Source organism: Aphelocoma coerulescens, chromosome 7 (genome assembly GCF_041296385.1).
Source record: "Aphelocoma coerulescens isolate FSJ_1873_10779 chromosome 7, UR_Acoe_1.0, whole genome shotgun sequence".
NCBI classification, from domain to species: domain Eukaryota; kingdom Metazoa; phylum Chordata; class Aves; order Passeriformes; family Corvidae; genus Aphelocoma; species Aphelocoma coerulescens.
This window is the reverse complement of record NC_091021.1, coordinates 29,090,764-29,117,562: the sequence shown is the minus strand read 5'-3', so window position 1 is coordinate 29,117,562 and position 26,799 is coordinate 29,090,764. Positions and strand designations below refer to the sequence as shown.

Below are 26,799 nucleotides of genomic sequence, written 5' to 3'. Positions count from 1 at the left end.
TCCCAGGACCTTGATAATCATCAGGAAATGAACGTAAAACAGTGATCTCATGTCATTTGGAAAATTAATGGAATAATCTGATGGGCAGAGCTTGCTAGGGATCTAACTGTACACTGGAAAACAAGTCTTTAGGCATGGGTCTCTGTCAACAGCAATGGAAGTGGAGAAGACAGTAGATTTTATTCTGTAATTATCTGAAATGAAAATGGGAGGTGTCCTAAAGAGAAATAGAGTGGTGTTGCTTTTAGTAAGGAAAATAGGTCAGCCTAAATACTAGCACTGGTTGTTACATGATACTATGGATGTGTGTGTTGGAGAGCTTGCTGGAAGATTAATTTATTCCTGTAAAAACTTTGCTTTATAGAAATCTTCTTTGAGCTTTGAGATTTTCATTGGAGAAGTGGAAAATTAGCAGTTTCCAGCTACCAGAAATTTTCAGTTTCATTGCTGGTCAAGTTTCTTTCCCCAGTGCAAAGACATAAACACTTGCAGGAAAACATCTGTACTGGTGTGGACATGAGTCCCTCTGCAGTACAAAGGAGTCCATCTTTGCAATCTGCCCTGTCTCTTGGTTCTGCAGCATCCCTTACTGGATGTATAAAGCCACTTTAGCTGCAAACTCCTTACTCCAGTTGTGAGATTCTAAGTTTTTGCTTCTAGGTTTCTGTTCCAGCCATAACTTTGTATGGAGCTTGGAGGGCTTGCAATCCCAGTCGCTCTCAGATCTTTTCTGCTCTTTGGTAAAAAATTAGTCACAAAGTGTTTGTGATATTCACTGAAAGCAATGCCACAGTTGCACTGGCAGTAAGTGTCAAAGAAAGAAGCTGTAAAGGCTGACGAAAGTAAATGCAAATTATCAGGAGTCAGCGCAAGAGATTTTGCTGCAGTAACTCAATCTTTCTGGCTGGGGATAGTCACAGATTTAATCCACCCCTCATATGAGTCATTTAAGCAGTTGCATAATAACCTATGAAAGTTATACTAGTAGTGTTTCAGGACTATAGGAAAGGTAACACTCCCAGGGTGTTTTGTCAAAATATTTTTTGTACCTATATAGCACATGATCAGTGTGTATCAATTAATATGGACCCAGCTATGTAACTCATTCAAGCTTTAGTCTTCTATGCAGTGACATTGAGTTGCTCCTTAGGGTGCAAATGCCAGGTGGTCTTCCCCTAGAAGGTCTCATCTTTATTCCTATGTAAAATGGGCAATGCTCTGTGGGATGAAGGAAGTCTTTCCTGTGTTGTTAAACTAAGGGTTTTTTAAAAATATCTTCCCTCCTTTAAGTAGGTGTCAGTCACATTTTTTTGGTTTGGTACCATAGACTGAATCCTGTGTCTGCTCTGGGTCTGTAGTTGAAAAGAGCAGTTCATCACCAGGGGAAAACAAGTCTTTCTGTATAACTGTTTATAACTCTTCATTTTATCTTGGCCTGTCAGTGTCTGGCAGATTCTCCATCCTTTGTGCCATTCCTCTTCAGCTCACTAACAGAGCCATCATTAGCACTGCATATAGCATCAGGCTTGGGGATTTCATTAATTTTCTGAAGTTTCCTTCACTCTTTCTTGGGTTTTCTTTGAAATGTGTTTTCTTTATAGGTGAAGAAGGATGAGTTCTGCTCTGAATCTGGTCTTTGGTCTGTTCTTAGCACTTGTAATTACTACAGGACTGCACTGACCTGAAGCAGTGCTGCAACTATGCTTAACATTTCTGTTTGGAAAAGCATTTATGATGCTGGCATGTGCATCTCATTTTGATAGGTTTGCTTGTACTGTTTAGAACAATCTGAGGTGCTTTATAATTGCTTGTTTTGTAATACAGATGCAAAGAATTAAGTAAAGGCTTTATAAGTTATCTCTTTTTTTCTCTAGCCAAGGAAGCACTGCCATGTTTTCATATATCAACTTTTTTAGGGTCAAAGTTTGACTTCTCTCTGAATTTGACAGGCATATATAAGTGCTGCATCTGAGTAGCTCACAGAGGGATTGGGCACTTTGATTTTTAAATGCAGTGCCAAAAGTGTGGAGAGAACTGTGTAGCTTGATTAGAATGGAGCCCATGCAATGACAGGAGGTACATTTTCAGCAAAAATTAGTGAGAAGAGAGGATGACTTAGGAAACCAATTGCAATTAAAATTGTTGTAACTGAGTTGATACTGGAGACAGAAAACTGCTAGCTTTTGATATTTGCTAGCTAGGCAGAAACTGAGAACAGAGATATGGAGGAAAGATGGGTTATGTTTATGGGGACTCAGACAACTGACTTCAATTCCTTTCCTGGCTGCCTCACAGGATGCTTCTGTGAAACTGGGGATGATTACAAAGTTTTCACCATATGTTTATGTTGCATCTAGTGATTTGTAGCCCTCATTTTAGTTGGGCTTCATGAAATTCTAGCCTACCAAGTAATATTTACTCACTTGTGTATACCAGAAAGCAAAATCAAATGGTCTTTGGAAAAATTAAACTGAGTCATGTTTACACTGAATAGGGATTCTGTGTCCTGGTCAGTGATGGATGGAAAGTGGGCCCTTCAGAAATGCCATATCAGACTCAATGCTCCGATCAAGAATGGGATCATTTAAATAGTTTCTAAAAATGTTGTGAGGAGGGAAAAGAGAGAAGGGGAGGTGGTGTTTACCATGAAGTCTATGAGCTATTTTCTCAGGATCTTTGTCACATAATTCAGGAAAGAGGAAGGACATGAAGTAGCGAGATCCTTCCTCAAAGAGGACTTTATAACACCATTACAATATCAGCCAAATGCAGACGCACTTCTTTTTCAATGAAGGAAAAACATGCCTTTTTTTAAAATAGATAAATCATCCACAAACAAGCTTATGAGAAAAATAGAAGGAAGAAGTCCAAAGAGGCATGCCAGAGAAGGAAGTTTGCGGAGTCCAAGGGATTCAGAGAAGACTGCAGTGGGACTGTCTCTGAGAGGGAGCGTTTACATCACCAGTTCTTGACGGGTTTACCTTCTGGGTCTCTGACCTTGGACTGCTGCCAAGACGTTTGTCTTGGACTTGTCCTCTGGGCTGGTGAGTTAGTGATGGAATGACACAAGTCTCTATTGTGCTGAAACATTATATTTTCAGATTGCTCAGTGTGAGGGGTTTTGGTCTCTGATCATTCTGTCTCCTGCTCCAGTGATGAGAGGATATGTCAAGTAGTTAAAGCACAAATCTGGGAACTAGAAGACTTGGCCACTGTTCCTGAGGCTGCCACAGCCTATTTGTGATTTTGGAAAAGGCAAAGAATGACAGACATTAGATGTAGCATTTTCTAGTGGCTCAATGACTTAACTCTGCAGTCATTAGACTGAATGGCACTTTCTCCCTTGACTTTGTTGGGAGCCTTATATTTCAGACTGTCTATAAAATAGGTAGGTTCCTCTAATCATTTGGTTATAAAAAAAATGTCTGCCTGGTGCAGTGTAGGGAATTGATACAACTTTTCAGCTGCTGTATAATGGGTGGGGAAAACACAGTTAACTAGAAAGGTGGGTCACTGCTGCAGGCCCTGCTTATACTAGTTCAAATCCAAAATAGTGTTGGCGTGTTTTGCCAGAGGTCATTGTTACACAAGCACCTACTACTTCTCAATTACTCAGGACAGGTAGATGGGATGTAGTATAAACAGGGGAATGATGAGTGGAAATGGATTAGTTCGGTCCTAGAATATATCCCACAAAAACTCAACAGCATTTTCCACAGGAGCACTACAAGAAGGTACTATTTATAGTTTGTGCTCATTTTGTGCTGTCTGAAACTAGGAAAAAGTTTCCACTTTGGAAACATTGTAGTTTCAGTTTGGAAAATAGAAAGGCATTTTTAAATTCCTTATTGAAAATTAATTTTTTTATTTTGACAGAAATATAAAATGTTTCTCTCTGATTTTGTAGAATGATGGACCCAACACAGAGTTTTCCAGAACAACCAATCTTGTCCCATTGTGTTGATTCATTTCCCTTTGGTCTGTCTGGCAAAGACATAAGGGTCCAGAAAATGTTTTTCCAGGGGAAGTGTCATTTTCAGTCCTTCAGACAGCTCCCGGGCTGGGAGTCCTCTGAAAGAGAGGAGATGTGAAGGAAGCTGCAGGAATCAATCATTCAAGTGGTGCCATTAGCAGACAACAGTCTGCAGAGACGTGTTCAGAAAGCCCCAGAAATCCCCGATACACTGTTCCTTTGCAGGTTGCTATACTGAGCATAGATTTGGTCATCTCATGGGGGACAATGGGATCATATGGCCTAATTCTGCTGCTGGACAAAAATACACATCCAGAGGGACCGAGTGCCACAGTGCCTAGAGAAAAAAGGAATAGTCAGGTGCTCCTTGTGCTCCAGAGCAAGTCTCTCCTGTACCTTGAGCAGTCTAGAGGCAGAGGAATGTTACTTTATTGAGAACTGTTTGAGTGCCTATCAGGGATCCTAAAAACCCTGGGAGTTTGTGCGGCCTCTGTCAAGTTTGATCTTAAAATTTGCTTGGACTTCCAGTACTTTGGTTCGTGGCATGGCTGCTGCAGGCTCGGGGTCATTGGCCTGTAAAAGCACTGGCCCTGTTGGCTGTTCTGCTGGTGTCCTGCAGTGTGAGCTGGCGGGGAGCCGAGCAGCCGACAGGACCGGCAACACAGGCTTGGCCCCCTCACATCCCTTCTTTGAAAGGCCTGGCAAAACCCAAAGACTGGATGTGTCAATGTCGACAGATCAAGCTGTAATGTCAGGAGAGAGTCATGTTAGAAATTTCCTGGGCAGAGCTGCTGCCTGCATCCTGGGTCTGGCTAAGAAACAATGTGAAAGGTGAACTTGGCTCAGTGGGTTTTACTTCTTTGATCTTCCTTGCCCAGAGTGGTACATTCTGCACCACAATGGTGCAACTGTACTCTTTGGAGGAAGAATAGGAATTTTCTTTAGCTAAAGATGTTTGCAGTCATTTCCTGTCTCTCCTTGAATTCTTTTCATATTCATATTCATATTCATGGGTTTAGTGCTAATGAGAACCATAACTATATGTTAAAAAGATCATCTGTCCCTTAAAACGTCTCTTGGAATAGCCAAAGGGGGAAAAAAAAGTAATGAACAACAGCTCCCTCTGAATTTTTGACTCATCTAATCACCTAAATTAATGTGTTAAAGAAAAGTGTGCAGCTTGGTGTGACCATCCAGGGCACTCTGTCTGGCTCCATGACTTACCCTGCCTTGTCTGTGTACCCAGTGTGCTTCGGTGTGGGATTGTGCTCTGTCCTCAGGTTCCTGCCACAATTAACGCTGTGTAATCAGACTGAATTCAGGATGAATGTCGGCTACAACAGAAAACTGTTTCCAAGCAGCTGTAGGTCTAGTTTAGGCCCTTTAGGATCGAACGTTCTTCTCCAGTCTAAATCCACTGAAGGAAAGAGTTTATCTCTCACACCTCTTGAAAGTAGAACCTAGAGCTAAGTGTTGTCTTCAAGCACTGTCCCGGGCCACATCTCTGTGACCTTCCATGCATATGTACATGCTTTTGGTGACAGTCTCAAGTTAATAGTCATGGCTGTTTGTGGAAAAGGCAGGAATGAAAAGTAGTGCCTAACTCCAGGGTGTTCTTGCCAGCAGTGAGGACTAGTGTTTGGGAGGCACCAGCTCGTAAGTTGGGGTTCCCCCCTTCCCCCAGCTGTGCCACTGGCTTGCTGTAAAATCCTTTGCAAATCATTCACCTTCTCTGGAGGTTCAGTTTAGCTTTTGTACAGCAGGAACAATGATTCCTTTCAGCTCTGCCTCCACAGTGGTGGTTGCACAGGGCTAACGAGCAGTAATGCAGCCTTCAGGGAGCTGCACTGCTGAAGCCACTCTAGCAAGTGTTTTGTGCTAGGAGAAGAATGGATCCTTAAAATATTGAATCAACAATCACTGGGTATATATACCCCCACTTCTGGATTAAATACTCTGAGTGATTTAGGGCTCTATTATGTCTTTTCCTCTTTTGTTTATCTCATGTTCTCATCAATCGGAGCTTCACTTTAGACCATGATAAAGCACTTTAACCATGCCTTTACTGGCTATAGTTGTTAGGAAATCTTCTGCATACTTTTAACCTTTTAAAAATAGTGATTCCGTTTCCACTTTCTGAACTATCTTGACTTTTTTTAAAGGGAAGCAATAATGAATTTCCATATGGGTTATACCTTGTAAAAAGATTATCTCCATTTGCTCTTTTTAGAAACTTTTCAGAAGGGAAGGCACTGTCCCAATGCACAGAAGCAATTTTTCTTTTCAATGGATCCTGTGACTCAAATCTAAACCTTTGCTCTCAGAGGAACACTTTTCAAATGTTTACTTACTGCTTGATTCCTGATAGGCAGTCTGGAAAAAAAAACAGATGAGGTGTTACTCCTGAAAGTTATACTGCTTTATATTGTTTGAAAGGCAGAGATTGAACTGATTTGTCTAGCAGCTTGCCTTTTCTCAGCTGAGGGAAAAAGTTCCTTTGTAGCTCAGGCTTTTATCAACAGTCCAGTAAAAGTGTTTTATATATATACATAAAAAAATCATACAACATATAAAGCCTTTTATCTTGATGGCCCCAAAGTAGTTGACAAATTTGTCAAGTAATTTGTCAACTACTTTCCTCAAAAGTTATTTCTTACTCCAGAAAGTTATCATGGAGGTATTTCTGTGTTAGGTGAAATTATTCTTGCTACTAATAGCTTTGAAATAACAATCAGACTTGTAATACATGCATTACAAAATTTTAATCTATGAATTTTAGAAATGTTTTCTTAGTCCTTTTTCCTAGCTGGAACAGATTATTGTGTATAGGCAAAAACTGCATTAAATGATGGGGATGCCTGCTCCTCTCTGGTACCCCTGTACCCATCCAGGCTTGGAGAGGAGCCTCTGTGCAAGGAGTGAGTTGTCTTCCAGGGCCCCGTGAAGTTCCTCACAGCAATTTGCCCTTTACCTCACTGGTGGCACCATGACCTTCCACGGCCGCTATTTCCATATAAGCCTTATATGTGAGCAGTGTTTGCCTCTTCTGGAAGGGCTCTGGATACACATCCCATGTGCATACACACTGCATCTGTGAGGCTTCATCAGAGGATCCTCTTGGCTCCTGAACCTTTCCCCTGTGCAAATCTTTGGCTACCTTGTGAGCAAACTGGTTGCAAGGTGCTGAGGGTTCTGTGAAGGGATCCATAGCGGGATGTGTTAATGGAGTCAAGTGCTATTTATTGGCTCCAGTGGATTTCACTGCGCCCTTGGCGCATTCCTGCTTCCTGTATGAAACTTGGCTGAAGGAGTCAGAACTGCAAGACATCATCCCAAATTCCAGCTGGGATGCGTAACTTGGCTACATGACACTCTCCCCTCTTTGCCCCCCTTAACTACTTCCCATGTTAAATAGTTTCTCAGGACTCAAAGGGGAAGGAGGAAATAATCTCCTGGCCAATGATTCTTACAAGTAGAAAAATCGCATAAATAAATTAGCAATGATTAATAGTAAGAAATTGTCACTTGTTTCACTTGCCTGGAAGTTGTAGCTTGCTGAAATGACAGTCTTGGGTGTTGGGGGCTTGGGATGCAGAGAGTGAATGATGGGGATAGGGATTTATTTTATATATATTTTCAAATTTTAAAAAAAGTGTGATTTATTTTGTTTTGCTGCAGCCTGCTCCAAATTTTCAGTTTTACATTAATAGCTGTGAGAACAGCAGTTCTTACTGCCATATACTTTAGCTATTAACACTGTGTCTGGTTTGACAGTACATCTCTCAATTTATTTTTTTTATTCCCTTGTGATCATAAAATATGTATCAGCCTTCCTTTCTAATCTCCTTTGGCATGTCCAGCTAGTTATTTTGTGTCTTTCTTTCTTTTGGATTTGATTTTTCTAACAACATATACTTAATCAGAAAAACCAAACCAACTGTCTATTAAAACCCCCTTTCTTTTTAAATTTGAAATTTGATTGAATTAATATTTAATGGAATGATTTCTCCAGGAGCCCTTAACAGCTTTCTACCCCAAATGTTTGCTTCACTGATATTTTAATTGCTGTAATAATCAGCATTCCGAGTATGAGGTCTTTCCTCTAGCTCAGTAAATCCATACTGGCTGAGTAAAGCATGTCTGTGATTTATGTGCAGATAAACAGCTTTGGATCCTATCCAATCACTTCATCAGTTTTAATTCGGCTGCCTAATCAGTAGCAAACAGGAGGGTTGGTTTTTGCTGGTTTGGTTTGGTTTTTGTTGTGGTTTTTGGTTGTTTTTTTTTTTTTCCTTTATTTTGTTTTTAATAGGGTTGGGGGTGTTAATACAGGATTTGGCATGTTCCCCAGAATGGGACAAATAGCTCCCCATTTCTCATCATTTTGTGTCAAAATCAGCTGTAACTTTCTGAGAGAGTTTATAAGAAGGGGATGAGATGCCAAGCCATGCCTTTGGGCTTTCATTGGTATCTAAGGAACCAGGCAGATATGCAGTCTGAACAGCGAGTCTGCTCTTATCTCATGGTTTATAAAGGACATCCCTCAGATGCCTGAGAAAAGTGGAAGAGCTCATACAGAAGCAGATTTTGTTTACTGTGTGTGTTTAGGGGTTGATGCCTTCAAAATCATTTCCACAGCAATTATGTTGCTGCAATTGCTGTTTCTTACTAGGCAGAGTGGCTTGGCAGGGTTCTGGGAGGCAGAGGTGGCACTGTGGGGTGCAGCTGTGCGGGGCTGGGACAGGACAGCCCACTCGCCCCTCAGCACCCTCAGCCTATTGCTCGCTGTACGGGTCAGCCACGGGCACAGTACTGTACAAGCCAGAGGGCTCCAGCTGACTCCAGGCTGAGGCTCTTCGATTAAGGCTTGTGACCACAGTTCCTGACCTCATTTTTGTCTACAATAACCTAAGCAAATGCCTGTTAAAGTTAAAACACTGGACCATTTACATTATCATCTATCAGTGCCGTGTGTCCAGAGGTGAAGCATTCTCTGATTTATAAGCAGCCTCTGAAGGATTACAGAGAGCAACCCCATTTTGGACATCATATCTAGGGCAAGCAATGCCATCTGTAATAACAAAGCTTACCTAAAGAGCTTAGTGTGCTTTGAGTAGTAAACCATGGCTGTGTGTCTGTGAACCTTGTCAGCTTTCCTGGCTGCCTTCATTTCAGTGTGTAACTGTGTCTGGCCACTTCATCTACACTGGGAAACTGTAAGAGGTATTAGTAGCTCTTCTGTGTCTGGTTTTTTCCTGTTTCAGAGCAGCACTTGCTATGCAAGGATGGAGCAGGCTTGGGAAAGCTGTGCTAGGCTGTGTGGGCACCACTGGACTGTTTACAGGGCAGATTAATTGGGAGAAGGACACTAGCATTGCTACTATATCTTCTTGGGGGTTCACATCATAACCCAGCTGACACATGCCACCTTTTTCCCATGTCAGGTTAAACCCTCCCAGCTCTGTGCTTCACTCTTACCAAGAATCTCAACCAGAGCTGCTCAATTCAAGCTTTTTTGGCTCAGCCTTAACTCCTTGCACACACCCATAGCTGTAGGGGCTTTAAATAGACTTCTGAATCATCATGAAATTCAGAGAATTAGGCTGTGCTGGAGGGGAAGGGCAGGGCACTGGGTACGTGGCATTTTGGGATTAGTTCTCTGTGCAGATGTGGGTGTCCCAAGGGACCTTGGGTGAGGTGTGTAATCCATCTGCAGTGTTGGATTTTTTATAGCTTGCAAAAGGGCAATAACACCTCCTTTCCTTTGACTGGCGATGAAGAGAGAATAAAACGCATTAATGAAGAGAAGACGTTTAGACCCAGTGGTGGCTCTGGTATAGCTCCACCTCCACTACAGCACACACTGGGCTTTTTATTTGTAATGCTTTTCAAAAATTATTTGGCAGTGTGTGTGGAGGGGGAAATTTGGCCATTATACCGTTACTTACATCACGCTGCTTCTTTTTAATTGATGACAGCCCTGTGGAGGGACTACCAGGCTTGGGATTCTCCTGGCTTTTACTGAGCACAGTCTATAGGTTTGGTTCTCTTAAACTCAACAGGAGCTCTGAGCATTCCTGTTAAAATTGATGGGAAATGAAACTTCAAGAGTTCTGAAAGATGAAGGCTATCCCATCTGTCTATCTGCTGCTTTAATGGAGAGATGAGAAAGGTTTCATGCTGTAACCCGAGAGGGAATTCAAACGTCTGAGAAGAAATTTCAGGAGAAGGCTCAGTGTCTTGCAGATCAAAGGATTCGTTTAGGGAATCCTCTATTCTCTAGCCAAAGGGGAGCTATTATGTTTGGAGAGGCAGTGTGCAGACCAGAATTCTTCTGCTGATGAAACCTAGAGTTTGTGCTGTCCAGTGGCTTACTTTATAGAAAAGACGACCTACCAGTCCTGGAGGTTTGAGCTAACAGATGGATCTTGTTTTCTCACAACCTGGTATGCTGGGCTCTGAGCTTCCTCCTGGGATATCACCAAAGAAGCATTTCCACTGTCACCATTTTAAAGAGCAGGAGTTAGCTGACAGTGAAGACTGAGTCCTTTTGGTGGGTGCTCTGTCAGCCCTGGGTTCCTCTGGGTGCCCCACCTTCAGGATTCAGCCCTGGCAGAACAGCTTGCAGAAATGTTTGCATCTTCATCCCTTTCCCGTGACTTCTTCCATGAGGAAAGACTGATAGGAGAAGGAAGGAAATGTGAGAGTCTGTATGTGTGTTAGTCTTAATATGTTGAAAGAGGGGACTGTGAGTGCCTTTTCTGCGTTATGGAAATGTGATGAATGAGGTTTCTTGAAGGAAACAATTGCTTCAGTCCTCTCAGTGAATGGCATGACTGGTTCCTCTGTTTCTGCAGTTTGGTTTTTTTTCAGATGGTGCTACATTTATTGTGACTTTCCTTTATCATTTTTTCCCTATTTTCCCTTTTTACCCTCCCTTTCCCTTTTTTTCATTTCACTTTTCCTGATTCATACTGTATAGAAACCATTGTCCAAAAAAGAGTTACCAGGGTAGTAAGAAGTCTGCCTATGGCTAAAGTCTGATGGGCCGTCCCTGAGTGCAGCACCTTAACCTACAGAAGCCCTCTGGCATTAGATAGAGTTTTGTCAGACCAGATAGTAGTTTCCCTGGAAAAAGCATTTTGTCTTTTTAGTATCTCTATTCCTTGTCTATGATGTAGCGTTAGCAGCATGTGCTCCTTCTCAGGAGCACAGTGAGGAAAAACCCATCTGCTTTGTGAATGCTCAGACATTGCTCTAATGGAAGCCATGTAAATAACTAGATAAATTATTTCACTGAGATTGTCTGTCGAGCATAATAGGTAGCAGGGTCAGAATCCCTTTGCAGTGATTCATTTCTTACTGGCTGAGTGGGATTTTGTGCTCACAAGCCATTGTACAGAAATGTCCTCCAATTTTTGCTGTCTCTGTCTTTTCCCTGCCTATACTTCTAGCTCTTTGATCTCTTGCTAGTGAGCTCCAGGGAGCAGAGACTACCAGGACCAATGTCTGCACTGTGCTCAGTGCAAAGAGTTCAGGCACAGGGTAGGCTTTGTGGTGCTGCCATAACGAAAGGATAAATTATTACAAAATAATCTAGAATTTGTTAGATTTGTAATAATTTTTGCCTCTTTACTTTCATGAGACTGGGATGGAATTGTGGGGTTTGGATAAGACATAAGGGTGAAAATAGTGAGAATAACCTTTCAGATGTGGGTTTCTTGAGCAAATTTCTTCATTCTGAGCTTTGCTTTTGGTGTTTCAAAGAGGGGAACAGGGGCTCACAGCCAGTGTGCAGGCTCTCTGCCCTGCCACGCCTGCTGTGAGACTGGGGGCAAATTGTGTAGGCTGCACTCACATATCTTCATCTGGCTGCAGCTCCTGGATTGACTTGAGAAGTTCAAATAATTCTTGACTAACGTGAGCACATATGTAGTTCAACTGGCAGAATGGAAGGTGCAATGAACTCCAGCAGGAGGGAATGATGGGGCACAGTGATGGGTGGTGGGGACAGGAGTGTCCCCAAAGAGAGCACTGCAATGAGATATGTGTTCACAGCCTACATTTCTCACTGGTGTAAATCTCCCACTTGGAAACTGGGACAAGAGTGATTTCTTGTCTCTTCTGTGAGGATGAAGCATTTAGGATTATGAAAACTTCAGACAGGGCTGCACAATTTCTCAGTCAGATTGATTGTGTTAAAATATTTATCGTTTCCACAAACATTTGCTGCTAGCAGATCTGTGGGCTAGGATTTTTGCAGAAAGCAAGTAATTGCAGCTGAAGCTAGTGTTGGAGGACCTTCAGGTGAGCATTAAAAAAAATTTTTACACTGCTTTGTGGTTAAACTTAAATAATATTTTCATTCTATTTCATTTCTAAATAATGTCAAAATTCTTCCCCATCTGGTAGAAGATGTAATTAGAAATATCCACTGAAGACTTGTTTTCTGATGTTTCCACAGGTCACTTAAGATTTTCACTGGAGCGTGACTTTGAATATGGCACTTCAGTAATGCAGAAGCTGTAAGTAAATATTATCATGTTTGCAGCCCTTGTTTAAGAGCTGTGTTTACACTCTTTTCAGAGCTTTGCTAGAACTCATCTTTGCTAGACTCCATCTACCTCACAACAAGCTTGCAGGGAAGTCACTGAGAGATAACATGGTTTCAAACTCGATCAAGCCATTTTAGATGCTTTGCTTTATCCGCTTCTTGTTTAATCTAAGAACTCCAATAACTCTTGCCTAATCTGCAGGAAGAAAGCCCAAGACATCTGTATTGCAGGAAGTGTCACAAGCAGACAAAATTAAAAATACCTCATTAGCATCTATGAGCAGTGAATAAAATGCAATGATACATTACCAAAAGCTGGTTCCCAGGCCATGGGACAAAGGCCAAGGCTTGTGATACCACTAATTAAAAAGGTTTACTAAAAGAACAAATGAACCCTAAAGGCTGCTGATCTGGTCATGTATTTGTTGGCCTTTGGTAACTTGATGTCAGAGTTCAGTATCTTAGGAGTCTTATCACAGAGGTAAGCTTTTGGGCAATTTCTTGTTGTGAATGGACAAAAGGGATACAGTTTCCTTCTCTTTCTCAACTTTTTCCATCTTTTTTGAAGGTGAATTAGTAAGCTACTAATTTTGCTATCTCTTTTCTGAATTCTGCATTGTTTTTCCTAATCGATTCTCTCAGATCTGCTCAATCTCCATTTAATTCAGTCAGCTACTCAACATCCAAATCTTTTGTAATAAAGAGAGTGCTAATTTTTCTGTTTATTTCAATTGTCTTTCGTCAGGTGTTATCATATAACTCAGTCATCCAGCATTGGAATTTGTAATTTAATCAATAAAGAAGGCCATTTTTCTCAAGGAGATCAAGGAGGAAAGATATTGAGGAAAATGCACAGTGAAAGGAAGGTGAAGAACAAAAAAGGGTGGTTGGAACTGTGGTTGACATTTAATAGCTGCACACCTTGGTGGCTATACTTGCCTAGCAAGTAGCAAGCAAAAGAGATACCACTACTTTAATGAATATAATGATTTTGCCTGTGCACTCATCTTGCAAAATCTAGAGGGAGAATCATGGATAATACTTAAGTTGTACCTTGCACCATCTCCAGGTGCTGGCAACCCTGTACATGAGCAGTACTGTTCACATGAGCAGTTTGATATCAAGAGAGACACCAAGAGAAGAAACTTTGCTGTGTGAGCTCCTCCAGCCTTTCTGCTCACATGGCTTTTTATTGTGTTGCTGTTGCTTTAGACAAGGGTAGAGGAGGGATGATCTGTGGCCTCCCTTGATGTGATCACTGAGGGGCTCAAGGCTTTGCAGCGCAGGGATGCCCCTGCCCGCAGTAAAAGGTGGCTGTGGCCTGTAAACCTGCTCTGTCCCTGCCTCTGGCTTTGCTTGCAGGCCTTCTGCTGCCCCAAAGGTGGGGGTGGCACTGGCAGGATGAGGGGATGGCTATTCATTGGTAGCATCGAGAGCTGTCCTGGTTTCCTGCCCTGGCCATCTGAAAGAGCATCTCTGCTAGTTCTGCTGGAATTAGGAGGTGTGAATTTTGCCCCAGGGGTGCAGTTTATTTTGCATTCAGCCCCTGGAAGACATCATGCCTTTTGCACACTGCCAGGCAGCTGTGAGCAAGGCCTGCTTGGGAGATTAAATGCCCCACTGGAGAACCACTTCAGCTGGGTTGCAGCTGGGAGTCTTTCCTTGGCCCCTTGACTTCACAGCAAGATTGCCTGGGCAGATCTCAAATATCAGGCCTCTGTAGAGTCAGCCATGGTTTTGCTGATAAATTGCTTATAAGTATTATGGTCTCAACTTGGCAAAGTCTGCAAAACACAAGATGAAAGGTATCAAAACTATTCATTCAGAAAATGTTAATATTTAAAATTACAGTAAATCGTTTGGTGTTCAAGGCAGGTCACAGTGCTCCTTTGCTTATGTCTCTCCCAAGGCCTGGTTGTTAGTGCTGTAGCCACATTTTCTGCAAATCAAACATTGAGCCAGCTATTTAAACACCCATCTTGTAGGATTTTTAGAACATATCTTTCAGTTGAAGCAGGCATGTTAGTAAAGAAAGACTTAATAATACAACATTTTGGAGAATTTTTAATACATGGTGTGTCGCATTTGTCTTGAAGATTTTAGTACATCCCTTGAGTGCTACTTCAGATTGAATAAACAGGTATTTAGAGAGTCTTCAGGTGCTTATTTTCAACCTGCATTGACAAACCTTTCCTGTGGTAAGCACATAGTTTCATAAGTGTCTCAGTTTGAGACAAATTTAGGGGGAAATGCTCTGGAAGGAACATATCCTCCACAGAAGGCAGATTTCAGCACTCCCTCCCCCACTGATACGAGAGGAAATTCTTGGAGGAAAGTGAAAAAAACTATTTATTTAACAAACAAAGTGCCAGCAGGGCACAGGAAAAGTGAATAACTGTTAAAATATTAAACCTCCTCGATGCGGAGAAAGCTGGAGGATTTAGAGTTCCCTCTGTAGCTGGCTTGACCCTTCCCGAGGGGCCAGGATGCAGCATCCTCGCAGCCTCTCTGCTGGTCCACGGGGTCCGATGATCTGGTTCTTGGATCACAGCTAGGCTGAACAGCTCCAGAAGAAGAAGAAGAAGTTACCAGACGATTTTGGTATGCTGGTATGCAGTCCTGGAAAAAAACCTCTTAGCTCACAAGCTGGCTAGAAGCAGGAACCCACTCTCTCCCGCTTCAAGTAGAGCCGAGCAATACAGGGGAGTGAGTCCTTGAACACAAACCGTGCTGAGGAATTTTCCTGGCTCCCCCTCGGACCCAGCTTAAAGCTGCAGGACCCATTTCTGGGCAATAAGTAGACAATAGGGGAACAGAGTTTTATCATAAAATCACCCCAAGACGATACAACAATAAGAGAATCAAGTATAGAGCTCTACAGTAAATAATCTTATTTTCCCCCACCTTCCATCCCCAACAACACCCTAAGCACTCTACAGTAAAAGCTGTCACTTAACTGGGATAGGGTCTGTTAAGTAATAAACATCATGGATTGAAGAATGCCTGGACAAGTGTTGCATTGGAAGGGGCTTCCCACAGAGGAGGTGGAGTCACCATCCCTGGAGGTGTTCAAGAAATGACTGGATGTGGCACTCAGTGCCATAGTCTGGTTGACAAGTTGGAGGTTGGTCACAGGTTGGACTTGATGATCTCAGAGGTCTTTTTCGGCCTAAATGATTCTGTGATTCTGTGTGAGTCTGTGAAATGAAATGGAGATGAAATTGAAATGGCTTGATCCTAAATTCTCAGCCACTCTTGAATTCAAGTCCTGCTCCTGTTTTGCACAGCTGTACCAGAAAGTTTTGGACAAGGAACGTGTGGAGTGTGCCAATGAGACAGCTACAAAATCTACAGAACTGCAACTGGATGACAAATCACTGCCTCTGCCCTTGGAAAATATCACAGAAGCCTTCTCTTAAATGAGCAATATTGTAAATATTGTTCATCTTTTTTTCATAAACCTGTGTTTGAGTCTCTTCTCCAACCTTTCAACAGTGCCAAAGGATTACCAAACATGCACCATATGATTGTTTATGATCCCAGGTTCCTTCTTGTGCATTCCAAATAATGTCATCAAAGCTGGTGCTGTTCTGCCTGTCATATTTGGCCAAATAGGAGAGCAGAGTTTCTTCCACAGAGTATCTTAATGTGCTGTATTTGAAGATTGACTTTTGGAGCAATGACTCTTTGACTGGCCAAAGCAATCAGTGTTTTGCCTAGCCAGACAGCCTAGGGAACCCAGCTCTAAGAAGCTTTCTGATGAGAACTGTGGCTGAAGACACTTCTCAGGGTTGATTTAGCACTCAAGAGCTCAGAGCTCTGTGGAACTGGAGCTTCTTCAAAAGTAAGCAATGGCACATGCAGATTGCCCCTCTGTCATTCCCACAGTAATGACTTCCTCTTTTCACCTAAAAAAGAGAAAACCATGAATTATACATTAGTCCTGCTTTACAGTGGTATTTTGCACAAAATCATGCCATTGTATAGTATGTCCAAAACATTTACATATATGTTCATTAATTTTTCTCCACTTGCTTTTGAGCTGCTAAAACATTTTGAAACACTTGGTTTGGGCTTTTTTTGTCCTGCTCCCAGCACCAAATCACCCATTTTAGTGATTCAGTGCAGATCAGGAATTTGAAGGGGGGGGGTGGGAGAAGGAACATTGCAGCCACTTTTAGCTTATCTCTTAAAGGATGTTGAGTTTTGCTCCCACTGATTTTTGAATTCAACAGGCTGCAGAAGGACTGGGTGTCATTTAGCTATTAGAGATTTTTGTTTTCCTGATAATTGTGAAGTAGCATCATTAACACAGGCAAATTACCATGCTTCACTGTGCTGTGTCCATGGTACATTAGAGGTCCTTTTCCATTGGTAAAGCTGAGTCTATTCTTCTGGAAAATCAGGGGTCCATTGGCAGTTCTTTGGCAAGTGAGACAGAGGGACTATTTAATGGCAAGAAGAGTGGTCTAATAAAGAGGATGAAGTTGAACATGACAAGTGCAAGGAAAGACAGCAGAATGTTGATTTATAAATTACTGCATAATTGGGCCAAAATATTCATCCATTTTCACTGGGCCAGGGAGGGAGAGGACTGCAATTTTGGGGTAAATGAGTAACATGATTTTTCCAAAGTGCATTTTAGAAAAGTCAAGCACTCTATCCATTTCTCTTCCCAATAAAAGTGCTGTACTTTCAGCCTGATGGAAACTGGTTTGTATTGCTAAATTTTCTTTTTTGAAATGGCGCATTGGCTTACGGTGAAGAAATTGGACTTACACTTGAATATGTCTGGATTTTACAAATAGGTTTTTAGTTTAATAAGATTAAACTAATTAACCAGAAAAGTCATTGCCAATGGATTTTACAAGTACATAAAAATATATTGCTTTTTCTTGAAACATTTCATCACCCTTTTCAATGTTCCTTTTTCTTTCTTTTGCCACAGTGACAAAGCACTGTGATAATTTGTTCCCTCATGCCTTTTCCTGAAAACACTGATCTCTGGCCCTGATTGTGTGTGTGTGTGGGGGGGGGGGAATTAGGCATGTGCATATGCATCTATTTATTTCTGACTCAGTGTTTATTTTTTTCTTCCATGTTGTTCAATGTGTTTAACTTGTGGCCTGAAGAAAAACAGAGCACACAAGCTATAAAAATTTGTTCTGAAAAGGTTGCTTAAAGTGGCACAGGACCCAAGGACTAATGAGCAATCTCTCAAAGACAGGTATTAATGCAACTGCTGAAACATTTGGCACAGCAAAGACCCTGAAGAAAGCACTAGCAGGATTGTTACCCCTCTGCATCCCTGGGAGTGGATATGTCTCCTGGAAACTCTTCTGAGGTCCCTCATTATGTCAGCTTTGCCTTGCAAGTGAGGGTGGGGACAGAGACCCACTATCCTTCATGGCACGGAGGTCTGTGGAAATGAGTTCTGGTCTCTGCCTGCCTGTCTCTGAGCAGTAATGCTCATTTCATCACCTACAGCAATATTTTACTTGGAGGAAAATTTAACATGAGGCCCCGCCAGCCTCCTCTACCCCTAAATTTCCATCAATTCTCTGCCTGCAAGAGGCCTGGGTAACACACAAGACACGGGCGCATACTGAGGAATTGTAGGATTTCTATTTCCATTACCTCAGCCTTCCCCATTCCCTTGTAGCCTTGCCTTCTGCTTAAAATGCAAAGGATATTAACTTCTATGAGCATGTGGGGTGGTACCCAGGCAGGCACTGCCTTGGGATGACATGGTTTTCCCTGCTCTGATCAACTCTGTAAACTGAAGCATAAAGAGTCTGCTTTGATCCCTAACAACTTTGCTAGTTTGCTTTAGTTACCAGTTGATACAGAGATGACTTAAACACAGTACTTTGGGCTAAAATAGAATGTCTGTCCGAGTACATGGCAATGACACACAAAATTAGCTGTTGCAAACAGACATCTCTGTTCACATCAGCTTTGCCCAATTTGTCAAGAAAACATCTGTATCATCTAAAATAAAAACAAACACTAAATTTGGGTAACAGGAAAGGCTTTAATTCTTTTCTTCTGCAAGCAATGGGAGTGCCCTGCAGGACAGTGCCTTTTTTGTATCACTGCTTTCATTTAGCAGTGGTTCTCACATTTTAAAAGTAAGTTTAGATATTTTACCAGCAGCCTGACATCATTACTAAGGCTCTGTATGTTTACAGTATAACTGATGATCTAGTTGGAGGAAATTATTACGTGAGGACTTTAAAGGAGATACCCTTTCAATGGGGTGTGAACTTCAACACAAAGCTAGCAGTTGTTTTAAGTCCTTCTGGATTTGTGAAACTCTCCCATGAGCCACACCAAGTTGTGAATGATGCTGCCCTTCAAATAGCCAGAATAGCCCAACACCTCCTTCCAGTAGCTGTGGTGTGAGCAGTATCTGCTGGTTTACATCCAAGCTCATCCACTGCTTATTTAATTCTCGCTTTTTTTTCATCCTGTGTTGAATTCCTGGCCTGTCCTTCATACTAAAATGGCCTTGTTCCTCCAGGGAAACCTCCCCCCGCTTCAAACAAATGGTACCAACACCAAATAACTGCTTTGTGATATCCAGTTTTGTCCTGCATTTGTTTTAAAGCTTCCCAGGAACCCTTGGCTACTTCGCACAAACTGTTAACTTGAGGGTAATAATTTTGTCTGGGTTTTGTCACAGAAATTCAATTAAGGAGGATTATGAACACAGTTGTAGGCCTGTTTCATTTACAGTTGCAAATGAAACCCAGGCCACACACTGATAGTTTATATAGGAAAGGAGATGTTGTGTAGTTTTGAGTGGCTGAATTACCTGCATGTTCCTTTGTGTGGCTTCCCTTATTGCAGAAAGGAGGGGAGTGAGACTTGCAAAAATTAATAAAAAAGTGATAGAAAAGCGGGAAAGAAATCACCAAGGGAAAAACTGCCCCCACTGCTTTTCCCTAGGAGGCACACATCCCTCCTACACATAATAAACTCCACAGGGAATTTCTTCCTCCTTAGAAAACATATCCCAAAGGGCAAGAGTGAGTAGTCCTTTATTTATTTATTTATTGCTAACAAAGAGCAATATTCTGTTTTCATGGCCTTGGTTTGGCTCCAAGTCCCTGAGCCACTGGGGACAAAGCATAAGGTTTCACTTTTTTTTCAGTTCTTATTTCTGGGCCATGCAAGCCAACTTTTTTATTCCTTTTTTCTCTTTTCAAGTTTTTCTACAAGCAGCTGAATTCCCCAGGTAGAAAAGGGGAGAGAAGGAGGAAGGGAAAGGAGGACGTTTACCATATCGGAGCAAAATTATAGCTGCTGCAGAGGCTGGCTCCAGGTGGAAGAAGTGTGTTTGGAGACAATGTAACAAGAAAGGAATTTGTTTATTTGGGAGATGCCTTTTTAATTTATGAAGGGCAAAACAAAGGCAAAACTTGTCTTGATGTCCTCTGATGAAATGTCTGTGTTTATAGAGGAGCAATATATCTCAGCTTTGCTTTGCAACAATAAACTTGGGAAATACTTTGCACCACTCGGGAGATATGTGAAGGGCATGGTACTTGGGTCACCCCTTCCCCCTTATGCAGGCTTTGTTCCACAGCTTTGGGCTCTGTCCTCTAACCTTTTACCTGGGAAGTCCCACACTGATTTCCCCAGGGTGTTGCCTGCCTGAAGACATGAAGGATAAGGCTTAGCTCCCATCTCCTGACTTTTATTCATAAGGATTTATCATCATTTTGCAGATGGGGAAGAGAGGTGCTCAAGGGTGGAATCAGCTCCAACAACTCAAGGCTAGGCACAGTCCCAGGCAGTTCCCTGTATGAAGTGAGTGCTGCAGTGTCTGCTAAAGGACCTACCCCATGCATCGCCTTTGATTAAAGCTCTCCCCAAGCATACTCTATTTAACAACTTGTGTGCCTCTTGTTTCTTACTTTTTTCCTGATCCTTCAATTCTAGGAAAGGTTAGACTGTCCTTACTGTGGTTTCAACAGTATGCCTAAGAGGCTTACTGGATTCTTCACCAGATGAGGGGAAATAAGCTCTTTAGTTTCTAGCTGTAGATCAGATACTGTTTCTGTACCTCTCTCTATACAGACTTGACACTGTTGAAGACTGAAAGAAAAGCAGGCAGCTTATTAACTCTCAAAAACTTCAGCAAAATTCACTGTAAGTGATGCAGTGAAGTGTGAACAATATCTGCTTTTGCTTCACATCTAGGGCAATTCATCCTGTTGTGAGGGGCTGTTACAGTGATTTATATTTCTCGGTTGTTTTGTGTTGTCTGATGTCAAACCAAATTTCTTGTTAAGGTAAAACCTGGATGAAAAGAATGAAAGGCCTTATGTAAATGACAATCTGTGAGTCTCTTGCTTTTTGGGCACCTTTTCTAGAGAAGTTAGGACAACTGAAATCAGCACCCTCAGCAGCTTTCAGTCCAGGGGAACATGGCTTTATGGAGAGTATTATGGCTAGTTGGATTTAAGTGTGAATAACCTTGCCAAAGTCAGTGGATTCATGCTGACACAAAAATAGTGGGGGAGAAAAAGGGGAGGAGTTTTGCATAACTATCAGATTGTTTTGTTACAACTGATTGGGACAATCTGTCATAATCCAGTTTTGTTCTGCAGTGGAGGAAGGAGATGAGCATCTCCAGAGCGTGGCTCACCATAAGGGCCTTCCCACGAGTGACAAGAGCTGACCTTTGGGGCTGCTGATCTCCTCCTGCTGACATACCAAGGCCTTGCAGCCTAGCTTAGCCCAGGTGAATAAAGTAGGGTGAGATGAATCTCTGCCTACGTTTCAGTCACATATTTTATATTTGGTAGAGCATATAAAAATACTCCATTTTTAGCATCTTTCAATCTGTAGATAGTAGAGTCAGATCCTTAGCCAGCATAACTGAGACAAACTTCAGTACTAAAGAGCTGACTTTGATGGAGTAACTTCTGCTTTGCTCCAGTTCAAGCTGTTTCAATCTCCATATGATGCCTTGATGGGGCTGAAAACAGAGGCTAGACAAAATTAAGAGGATGAAAGTGGGTATTTATTGAAGAGCCTTCAGGTGCACTTTGGGCAGTCAAAAGCCTTCAGAGAGGCTACACCCAAAATGGACAACCAGGTCATGGGTTTTCATACTTTTATAAGTTTAGTCCATTTGCATATTGGGATTAATTCTCCAATTACAAGTTCAGGTAATGAAGTCATTACCCCAAGTTTGTTCCCTCCCTTAAGCCACTTCATTTACATATTCCAGGGCCTGAGACAGTAAGGTGCCCTTGAAGTTCAGGCCTAGAGAGGATTTGTTATGTCTAACCAGAATGGGAGAACAGTAGCTAACAGGCTCTATGGAGTCTTAGAGTTACACACTAAAGCATTACAGGATATGAAAAATATAAAAGCTAAAATCCTAAGGCATCACAGAGAGTTTTCTGGGGTTGTTTCAGTAGTACCTCTAAGCTTACTACCTAAACTTCAGCAAAAGGACAGAAAGGGTCTGCATGGTATGTAAAGTACACATGATTTCAGGTGATATCTTATGATTTAGATAAAGCATTTTAGATTCATGACATCTGGCAGCATTGCTTTCTCAGAGTGTAGCAGAGAAATAATCCTTTCAAATCAACTCTGTTGGAGAGTGAAACATTTTTCACCAGCCTAGTTTAAAAATCATATCTGAGCCTTTCTCTCCTGCTAACCAGTTCAGCACAAACAAACAGTGCACACAGGATGTAGCTGTTTCAGCAGTTTCCCTGGAACCTGCTGTACATTTAAAATTATTTTCTAGCTTTTTTTTTGAAGCAGTTTTTTTTTTTTTTTTTTAATATAGATGGTAAAATGTGTAGTTGAATCATAAAGCTAGATAAAGTACTGTGAGCCTGTGTTGGACTGAAGTCCTTTTCATCCAAATAATGACTTTATCTGCTTATTATGAAAGGATTGAAAGACGTGTGGGAAACTAAGACTGAAACACACTCGGGAGCCTATATTTCAGCATTATGGGGGAGTCTGACCATTAATATGGGAATTAATAACCCTCCAAAGCCATCTCTTCTGAGCAGCTGCAGTAGGAACTGGCAGTGCAGAATGCACAGACTAATTCTGCTTCAGAGAAGCTAAAATCAAATGTTTGTTACAGTTTTATGTGCATACACTCTCAGCAGGAGCCGTTTTCCTTCCCTTTAGGCAAACTCAGTAGAGGTTGAACATTTAACAGCCTCAAACTACCCAGACTGTGTGCCATATGTACACAGCACTGAGCCATGCCTGTGTTGTCAGTCTTTAGAGTCTTCCTGAAAGGTGGAATCTGGCTGGTTGCTTGCAATCCATGTCCTTAGAGGCACTGGAACAAAATGCTGATGTTGATCAGAAGGGGAAGGTCTGAAATTGTAAGCAAACAGAGAAGATCCATCCTGCATTTTCACGGATGATAAAAGGCTGACAGTGGCAGTCTGCTTATCAAATAACTAGATTTATTGAAATAGCCTGTGCTCTCATTAAATAGTTTGCTTTTCATGTTTTTATTTTACTTCATCTTACTGAAGGTGTCTGAATTTTTTTCCAAACCACTATTGCTGCCATGGAAAACTGGCTAATTTAGGCCATTTCTTCTGTTAATGCTTAAAAGCAGCATGGACTGCAGTGCTCTCATCTCACTGACACTGTGGGACCTCAGAGCAAAGCCAGTCCCTGTCATGAAATCCAAGATTCCTGGAAAGTAAATCATAAAAATTAATGTAATAATTATAAGCTTGTTCCTTGGAAGATGGTAGTGCTAGTGCTAGTGCTACACATTTCATTTAGCATAAGTCTAGTGCTGTCAGCTATGCTCAAAAAATGGGGTAGAATTGATCATTTTTAATCAGTAGAGAGAAATGAAATGCAGAAACAAAAATGTTGCTAGCATGATATGACATCCCTGTGCTGAAAGGACTGTTCCTTTCCTAACTCAGCGAGGTATCACATTTTGTGTTTTTGTTCCCGGGGGAATGAGCTGCTGCTTTCCTCCTTTTCTGAAAACATTTGTAAGACGGGAAGTGGAATATTAATAATTGAAAATGCAAGTTGCAGTAATGCCATTTGCATAAGGATGTTTCTTGACCCATGGAGGATATGCACTGTCTGTTGGAGAAAATATCAACAGAGGAACTGTGGGAGCCTGATGGATCTAAAAGGCTACCTGGCAATAAATTTATTTCTCAAATAAATCCCAGTGTGATTCCCAAGACTGGAACTCTCTGCCCTTTCTCCTGGAAGATGTGATGCACTATCAAGGGATCAATATCCCCCAGTACTGGGTGTGGTGCCAGTAAGTAGACATTTAACATGGAGTAAAGGATTTTTAAGCAAAGGACATGGAGACAGATCTTTCCTCCTGCAGTATTTGCTGGTTGAAATTTAACAGTCCCAGTGACCTTCCCTGAGAAAGGAAGGTCCTTCTCCAGAAGCATTTTAACAATGCACTGCATGGAGCTCAGCAGCTGCGGTTAAGACTGATTTGACTCTGCTGATATTTTAAACTGTAGTTTCAGGAATTGTGGTTTTCTGTTTGGACCTTTTGGGGTGTTGTTTGTTAAGCAGATGCTTATGCTGCAGAGCCTTCCTTCCATGCAGTTTTGAATGCCAGTGGTACCAAAACATTACTCATAAAGTGCGCACGCTGTTACGATTCGTGACTTTAACTCTTAGCATATTTATAGGCCTCATTTCCATTTTTTGTGGTCTCATTAATGGAGCAGCAATAATAAATTGAAATGGTAATGGGGGATCATTTCACCAACAGCAGAAGGTATTAATGAACTTGATACAATAGTTGAAAGGAAAATAACTTTTTAGTAGTGTAATTTTTTTAACCATTGCCCCGATTGTCTCCTTCCAAACATGCAGAATTGGGGCAGTTTTGAAATCATGGGAATCATTTCATATAGACAATTTTTAAATCACCTTCCTGGATACCTTGCATAGGAGATGAACCATTCACAGAAATTCCAGTGGGGGCAGCCATTCTGGAAGTGAAGCATGAGGAGACTTTGTTGTAGTCATGGTGGTAGAGATGGAAACCAAGAAAGCACCTTTTATCTGTGTGAGTTAATGACCTTCATTAATAGAGAGTGCAAAGGTGGTCCTCCTTGTATGAAGTGGGCATTTCACATCCTGTTGTGAAATACTTGAGGATAGTGTTAAGATATGGTCTCATAGGGGACTTAGTTCCCCAGCAGACAAGGGAATTGTGCCTTAGGTTTCTTGGTGGCACTGTATCTCACTTTTCCCACTGGCGAAGTTGAGGGCTTTGAGCTAGTGGAAACAGTTGGATTTTAAGGCTTGGTCAGTTAGTATTTGTGGAGTGTTAGCGTCTCCTGAGGGAGAGGAGTTACACTGTGGGGAAATGCTCAGCTGGAAGTAAGCAGTACCAGACACCATTCAGGACCTTCCCCAGTGCCACGTTGTTGAAGGCCTCTGTGCTGAAATTAGTTACAGCTGTAAAGACATTTCTATATGCATGCTTAGAAGTTGAAGGCTAAAATTTGTAATACATTTGAAGTAAATTTGCATTCTAGCCCGTGGTACAGAGCATCTGTTTCTGTCTTTAGCTGCTTAGTTCTAGAAAGTTTGTTCCCAGTGAGTTTTCATCTCTCTGAGTACATTCATTAATCCTTTTTGGACTTTGCTTACCCACAAATATAGAAGAAGCTTTGAAGTGGATTGGCAACTTTTCACCACCCTTCTTTCTTTGGTTTTGTTAAACAGTAAGTTTAAAGGTAGTAGAGTGGGTCAAGAATTGCATGTTTAAATTGTTTGTTTCCTGCAAGAAAAGAGATTGGCATTTAAATGTGCCATTCAAGCTAATAATCTCATAATCAGGAGTTTACTGACCTAGAAACTTAATCTAGTCCTGTGAGTTTGAGCATCTGCAACTTTTTTAGAAAACAGAAAAAATATTTTCAAATGAGGCATGTTATTGGTCTAATTCTCTCTTTTTTTTGTAGATACCATTAATTTGAAAATTACTTCTGTGAGGTGCTGTTATCTCACTTCTGTGCAGGCAAACTGTGAGCCCTAGTCCCCTGAGCTAAGCAGAGGGTGAACAAGTACATATGAAAGTGGACAGATAAATGCCAATGCAGGGCCATTTGAAACAGGAAGAAAGGAAGGGGGAAAAAAAAAGAAAAGAAAAAAGGGAAGATTATCTGTCTAGCCTTATTGGCAAATGATCAGAAAAGTGACTGAAAGCATTATATGGCATTTTTCCCTGCTTAGGGCTTGATACAAAACTCACTAAAATAAGTGGGAAACTTTCCATGATGTTCTTGATTTTGGGCTGAGATGCCTGATTAACACTTACTCTGTCTCCCTGCAGCAAATTGCCAAGTGCCTCAAGCAAAAGATAAAGATACTGTCAACAAGCAGCACTACCAATACTACCTGGCACTGGCAAAGCAAACTCATCTGTTGCTATAATGACTCCTCAGCATGTAGAGAGGAAAGCACTTGCTTTGAATATGGATATGGATATAACCCAATCATGTGGCATGGGGCTATGTGTTCAATAAAGTGTCATTTTCAGATAGACAAGTGACCTTGAAACACTTTTAACAGTTTTCTGCATCATCACCTTTTAAACTTCTCACTCTTTAACTTTAGTTCAGTTGTATTTAATTTTCCCTCCCCCCCTTTTTTTTTATGTCTTATAAAGTTCAGTATGTGATTTGGTTTGGGGATGGAGGTGCAGCACAGCTGGTGGAGTGGAGGAGCAGGGAGGGAGATCTTTTTAAAGCTGCTAAACTTGTAGCTAGAGAAGATACTGCATTTATAATGTTCCCATTCTTCTCAATACTTAACAAGAAAAATGATTGTGTGTGTGTGACGTGAATGTTCAGCACAGAGCTTTGGTAGCTGACCGCTCTCTTTTCACAGCCATCCAACCGCACACACATTCCTAAGGGATTACCTCACTGCCAGTGCCCCTCAAAGTGTGGGATACGCCGAAGCCGACCAACTGCAAAGCTCCTTTCTGCCTGCTGCGGTGCTGGTTTTAGGCAATGACCTTTAAAACCACAAATCTAACCCTACGTCTACCCCCAAAAAGATTTTTCATTTGTTAGCTAAATGGGAGAGATGCTGGGCGTGGAAATAGAGTAGAGTCTGTAGGTTACATGTAGAAATTCCTTTCCAAGCTTTACACTCCCCTTTGGCTCCACACACTCAATAACTTTCCAGCCAGAGAATGTTTGTCCCTTCCTTCTCCTTCTCTTTTTTTTGTGTTCTTCCCTTGTTTTGCATATTC

At 41.6% G+C, this 26,799-nt stretch overlaps 1 protein-coding gene across 2 annotated transcripts in view; it reads left to right on the top strand.

Annotated features, from left to right (window-relative positions):
* The window catches only part of SEMA5B (semaphorin 5B), a 272,778-nt gene that overhangs the window by 70,703 nt on the left and 175,276 nt on the right, over positions 1-26,799 (top strand). For both annotated transcript variants that reach the window (XM_069021071.1, XM_069021072.1), the window contains exon 2: positions 12,438-12,498. The gene's annotated coding sequence lies outside the window, so the exon portion shown is untranslated. The remainder of the gene's footprint in view (positions 1-12,437; positions 12,499-26,799) is intronic.